Source organism: Orycteropus afer, unplaced genomic scaffold (genome assembly GCF_000298275.1).
Source record: "Orycteropus afer afer isolate SDZICR_OR568_19922 unplaced genomic scaffold, OryAfe1.0 scaffold00265, whole genome shotgun sequence".
NCBI classification, from domain to species: Eukaryota; Metazoa; Chordata; class Mammalia; order Tubulidentata; family Orycteropodidae; genus Orycteropus; species Orycteropus afer.
Genome location: NW_006921852.1, coordinates 4832512 through 4839344, shown reverse-complemented (window position 1 = coordinate 4839344; position 6833 = coordinate 4832512).

Here is a 6833-nt window from a genome sequence, read left to right as displayed (position 1 = left end):
TTTTCATTCACCTCCTATGTATGTGAAAGCTGGACAATGAATAAGAAAGACAAAAGAAAAGTTGATGCCTTTGAATTATGGTGTTGGCAAAGATTATTGAATATTCCATAGACTGCCAGAACAAATCTGTCTTTGAAGCACATACAGAATGCTCCTTTGAAGTAAGGTTGGCGATAGTTTGTCTCATGCGGTTCGGATGTGTTATCATGAAGGATCAGTCCCTGGAGAAGGACATTATGCTTGGAAGAGCAGAAAGTCAGCAAAAAAGAAGAGTAACTTCAACAAGATAGATTGATACAGCAGCTGCAACAACGGGCTCAAGCATAGTAATGATAATGAAGATGATACAGGATCAGACAGTGTTTCATTCTGTTGTATATAGAGTCACTATGAGAAACAAAAGGAGCTCTGGTAGCACAGGGCCTAAGGCATCTGACTGCTAACCCGAAGGTTGGTGGTTCAAATCCACCAGCCACTCCGTGAAAGCAAGACTAGGCAATCTACTTCTGTAAAGATTTACCATTTGGAAACCCAGTGGGGATCACTATGATTCAGAATTGACTCAGTGGCAGTAGGTTTGGTTTTGGTATGAGGAATAACTGTCTGGACTGCAATTAACAACAACAAGAAGCTTGAAATAGTCTTTCAGAACTCACAATATGGCTATGGAGATTAAAGAAGAAACATACAAACCTTGACAAGGTTATTAAGTTTTTGTAAATATTCAACTTATATTATCTCCTTTAACCACTTACTTCATTGGTGTAGTGCCTAAAGCATTTGACTACTAACCAGAAGGCTGGCAGTTCAAACCCACCTGTCACTCCTGGGAAGGAAGATTGGGTAATCTACTTCCATATACATACCACCTCAGAAACCCAAGGAGGGGTCTCTATGAGTCAGATCTGAGTCAACAGCAGTGAGTTTGGTTTTTGATTTTTGATCACTTGCTAAGCAGACAAATTCATTTGTGGTGGTGGAAAATGTTAAAGGCCCAAACTCAAGTTACCTCTTAAAAACAGCAATTGTTGACTCTATGTTTGAAGTTTTATTTTAGCTTAGAAACATCTTAGACATGTTTGGAGAAGTAAATAATACATACTGAGTGTGATTTTCATCTAATTCAACTGAAAACTGCAAAGACATTTGCTTTTATCACCTAAGACTGAGGTCAGTGAAGAATGCACTACAACGAGTGGTCATAAAATAGAGTCAAGCTTACTGTCACACAGGATAATTGAATTGTGCCTTATAATCTCTGCTTTTTAGAGAAAATTTCAGACATACTGGCTTTCTAAATAATTGAGGTTTGAATTTATAACATTTGTGATAGTAGCCATGTCATGGTAGTTAAAACTTATAAAATAAGAGGTTGTATTTAAATGATTACAATAGGCAAATATGCAGCAAAAAAATATTCTAATTATCTAATAGTGATATTATAATGTGACTACCTTTCTTTTGAGTCCATTTGCAAAGTAATTATTATATGGGGTCAAATTTACCACAAATTATACCTTACTTTATAGAGATGGTGATCTTATGCCTGATAACCCTATAATATAGAAAGTGACATGGCACACTGGGTTTTCTTTGAAGTGTAATTCTGACATTTACTTTGAAAATACCAGTCGTAATGAGAAGTCATAGAGTCATAATTCAATTTTCAGGAACAATCAGAATATATACTTTGTGATTTATTTTTTTTAAATAGAACGATTTTGTTTTCTTATTTTGTCTCTCAGATATGTGATATTATTAGTAGTTTTTTTTATTGTTGGCTGTCTTTTGAAAATTAGTTTCCATAACTCATTAAGGAGCAAGAACAGATAAAGATGCATAGTGCCATCTCCATATTCAACACTTTCTAATACTTATTATCCAAGCAGTACTTTAAAAAAATCATGTGAAGTACATTTTTTTACCTTTTAAGTAAGTACAATTTAAGACTTTGATAGCTATTGATATTTTTAGCATAAGTATGAAGACAGAATTAATTAATATTTTCAAAGGAAGTATGCTTCAATTAATAGAAAATGAAAATGATAGTTTATTTTCTAAGAAGCACACAATTAAGTAAGGTTCTTGATGTCATGTGAGTTGTCCCTGAACTCTGATAAATAAGCACACAAAATTATATTCACTTAATGCCTAGTATTTGTCACAACTTATGTTTTTCCATTAATTTTTACAATAGTTCAGTAGACAAAGTTTTATCACTGTTATTCTAAAGATGAGGAAACTGGTTGGTAGTATACAACCACCCAGCAGTTCTGTGGAAGAAAGCTCTGGTGATCTATTTCCAGAGGATAACTACCAAGAAGATCTACGGATACACTCTACACTATAACATAGGGGGTGGCCATGAATAGGAATCAACCCGCCAACTATTTTTTTTTTTTTAAGTTTACTCTCAGTTGGGCAATAAGTAAAAATCCATAATGTCAGTTGACACATCTAGTATTATAGCTGAGGATCAGATGGGATTGAGTGCTTCTGATAGTTCTTCATTATCAGTCTTTCCACAACATTACTTACTTCACTAAAAATAAAATGCTTTATCTACATTTATCTTACTTTATGTCTACTTCTCCATCTAAACAAAGAAGAAAAAAAAGATAATGGTATTCATTTTTTTTCTTTATTCAATAAACATTTATTGAAATATAAAATGTGCCCAATTTAAGTCCAATTATAATATGACTACAACAAAAACTAAACAGAATCCTCCTGTATTTAAGGTCCACAATGAAGAGGAATAGATGGTTAAGTAATTATAATAATAGGGAAAGAGTCCTTCAGGTGGACAAGAAAAAATATATTTAAGAGGAACTTGGAGAAAGTCATACTAGGGAATAACATTTTTTAAAGCATTTATTTAAATGGAAGTGTTAGTGTAGTGCCTAAGGCACTGGACAGCTAACCAGAAGGCTGGCGGTTCAAACCCACCAGCCACTCCTCTGAAGGAAGATTGGGCAATCTACTTCTGTAGTGATACTGCCTCAGAAACCCAAGGAGGGGTCGCTATGAGTCAAGTCCAACTGGATGGCACATAACAATAACAACAACAGCAAAATGAAAAATACCTAAGGGAAATTGGGGAAAAAGATTCTCTAAATTTCATTGCTTGTTGTATGATAAAAAATGTATGTGGACATATTAGTGAAATAGTAGAGGAAGAAACTGAAAATGAAGACAAAATAATGTGCTAACTAGAAATTAGTATTTGAGGATGTGGGAGTCCCCCAAAAGACCGCTTTGGTGCAAGATGAAGAATGACTTGGAGGACAAGAGCTTAGGACCTTTTCATAGCAAAGATGGAGGGAGATAAAGGTACAGAGATTATAAACTCCTTCAGTGCATGAAACTGAAGGGAGATAGAATGAGAATTTGTGATGTCTTTGTATTTTCTACACAAACCAAACCAGACCAAACTCACTGCTGTGGAGTGGGATCCAACTCATAGCGACTCCTCCTTGGGTTTCTGAGACAGTATCTCTACCAAAATAGATCGCCCAATCTTCCTTCTGATTTTCTACATGAGGCCTAATATAATTTTCTCTTTCTTTTAATTCTGAGACTAGTTTTAAAATACTTGCCAGCATGAAGTTTTATAATTATTTTGAAATAATCTAAACCTCCAAACACTTCTAGAGTTAAGGGCAAAGCATAAATGGAAATATACATATGATACACCTCAATGTTTACAAGGTATAAATCAACCAGATATAAATATCCACCCATAATGTCTCAAAGGCTATGTATAAATTAGAATTCTTTGATTCCTAGAAGCTCAGACCTGAGCCAGAATGGAGATTCATGCAGAGATTCTTCTACACATCCCCACTCTTTTTCTACTCTCCTCACCCTGCCTTCTGAAAAGTCTTCTCTACTTCAAGTTCAAGAACTCCCATCCTGCAAACTTTGTCCCTTGGTCATCTCTTGGGCCACCCTAATGCCAAATTATGTATGCCTTAAGGTTGCTTGACAGTGAATTCTGTCTCAAGTAACGAAGCTCATTTTAGAATGGGGTGTTTGGTAAAGAAGTCCTCTTGGTATTAGGGTCTCCTCATTCAGGGGTGTGTGATTCAGTCAGAGGAAACCCAAGATACCTCTCTCTCCCAGTAAAGACAAGTTTTTTTTTGTTGTTGTTGTTGTAAGAACTTAAAGGCATTCTTAGAAAAGGTCAAATTGAAAGAGCTGTGATACTCCTTCCAAAAGCCAAACTCACTGCCATGGAGTGGGTTCTGACTCATAGTGAGCCCTCCTTGAGTTTCTGAGGCAGTATCTCTACCAAAGTTGATTGCCCAGTCTTCCTTCCTAGCAGTGGCTGGTGGGTTGAACTGCCAGCTTTCTGGTTAGCAGTCAAATGCCTTAGGCACTACACCACCAGAGCTCCTGTGATACTCTATGGTTTGTACTTATTTGGTATAAATCACCATGTAGTTTCACAAGGCTGATCAATTTGTTTTACAAGCATCCAATGTGTTTTCTTTTCCTTATCTCCTCCCTTCCCTCTCTACCTTTATTTCACTCTCACCTTTTTTCATTCATCCTTCCTATCAAAAACTATGCAGATGACAGCACATTCATTTCAGTTAATAAAATGAATTTCTATGCCATGAAAAAGGTAATGGCCATAAAGACAAAGAACAAGTAAACAGGAGGACAAATTGCTGGCATAATTGTATTATTTAATATTGGGTTGATACCCCTGGAGTCATATGAAACGAATTTTTAAAATATGTCCATTTAATTGAAGGAAATATTGTAGCCTTCAGTAAATTTTATATCACTATTTTAAAAACAAAGTTTAAATTCAGTACTTCTGTAGTTTATTATATGACAAAATGTAGGGGGAAGGAAAATGTTCTTCTGTGTAAATGAATGAGACACTTACTGTGACATAGTTAATTAGGCTCTTGGGAGAATTTATGCACAGCTAATAAGAAGCAGACCTAAATGTTGTCTTATTTCACCCTCAAGCTCTCAAAAAAAAAAAAAAAAAGTTGTTCATTCAAGTTGCACTAATTGAGCCAACAGCCATTAACCCCTCTTTTCTGGATAGATTCCCATGCTAACGTACAGAAACTGAACCATATTTTCCCAGAGAACAAAATGTGCTTTATTTTGTTTTTCATGAAGCTTTGAACATGTATCCAAAGTGCATTACATTTAAAAAGACAGAAATTAGAAGTTTGTTTTGTTTTTCTATGTATAACACTTTGCTCATTGTTTTTACCTTTTAATATACTATAATACAGAATTTTTTTAAAAAAATGGTAATAACCAGTGTTATCAAGTGGAGTTATGGAAATATTCTCAAATAAAGTTTTTCACCAAGTGAATTAGAATACCCCTGATGTAGTCCAATACTTTCATAACTTAAAAATATCAATATTCTTTTCCACTTCTTATGTGTCCCTTTAGAAACATGTGCAGAGATTTACAATGATGATACATTCAAAGAAATTAATTAGAAGATTGCAGATTAAATTTGGTGTAGATGACCCTTAACAGAACATTGCATTATCATCTTATATTACATATATAAAAAATTTTGTAGCTCTGTGTATGCTAACTTGAAATGGCACCTTCAATATTGAGCATGATATTTATATATGGAAAGATTTATAGCAAACTTCTAAATATGGCTATCTTTTGGTGTGGAGGTAAGGATGGACTTTAATTTTCTACTTATTCTATTGTCTGAATGGTTTACTATGGGTATATTTTACTTTGGAGATAAGAATATTATTTTAATTTAATATGAATTAAAACCTATTAAGAGAGAAATTTAAATGAGCTTAAATGACTTAGTCCTATGAGGTTTCCCTTAATAAAGGAATCAAGGTAACTGATGAATCTTATTTGTGAAATATGGTGAAAGTTGAATAGTACACTTTCACTTTTGTTGTTAAAAAATAACCACTCCAAAACATAATGTAGATTTAAGAGCAGATATCACCAAAGTAAAACAGTATTAAAAGAAAACAATGAATTCTTAACAAAGACATTCAGGAAGGTGTTTGTATTAAGCGTGGATGAAAAATTGAGATCTATAGACATATATATAGGAGCTCTGGTAGCATAGTGCCTAGGACACTTGACTGCTAACCAGAAGGCTGGTGGTTCAAACCTACTAGCCACTCCTCAGAAGGAAGGTTGAGCAATCCTACTTCCGTAGTGATACTGCCTCGGAAACCCAAGGAGGGGTCGCTATGAGTCAGGGCCGACTCGACGGCATATAACAGACATATATATATATATATATACATACATACATATATATATATATATATATATATATATATATATTATTGTCAAGGTCATGGTTTATGTTGGATGGTTAATTCAAGGTTGACAATTGCATTATTAAAATAGATTCTATATAGAGAATGAACCAAGAATATTAAAAATCTATTTTGTAGAACTGAGTTCATTAAGAAGGAAAAGAAAAGTTACTAATACATTGTTAATGATACAAACTCACTGAAGAATTCTCATACATATTATAGTTTTCAGCATTAAAGATTTTACATTAAATCTAACAGTGAGTAAATACAATAGAAAGGAGAAATAAGTACCCTAAAACATAAGTAACAGTATTCTCTGAGTAGTGTGCCTAGATATGAGCTTTTCCTCATTTTCTTTCCTGTAAGTTATTTATAAACTTTCTATAATGAACATGTGTGAAAGCTTTATGAATTTACAATATTCAATGAAATATATTTTGTATTGAAAAACTTTAAATACATAAACTGCAAGGAGTTTTTCTAGACACGTTTGAAGAAGGTCATTGGAATTTTTGAAAATCTGCAATTTCCTCTTCT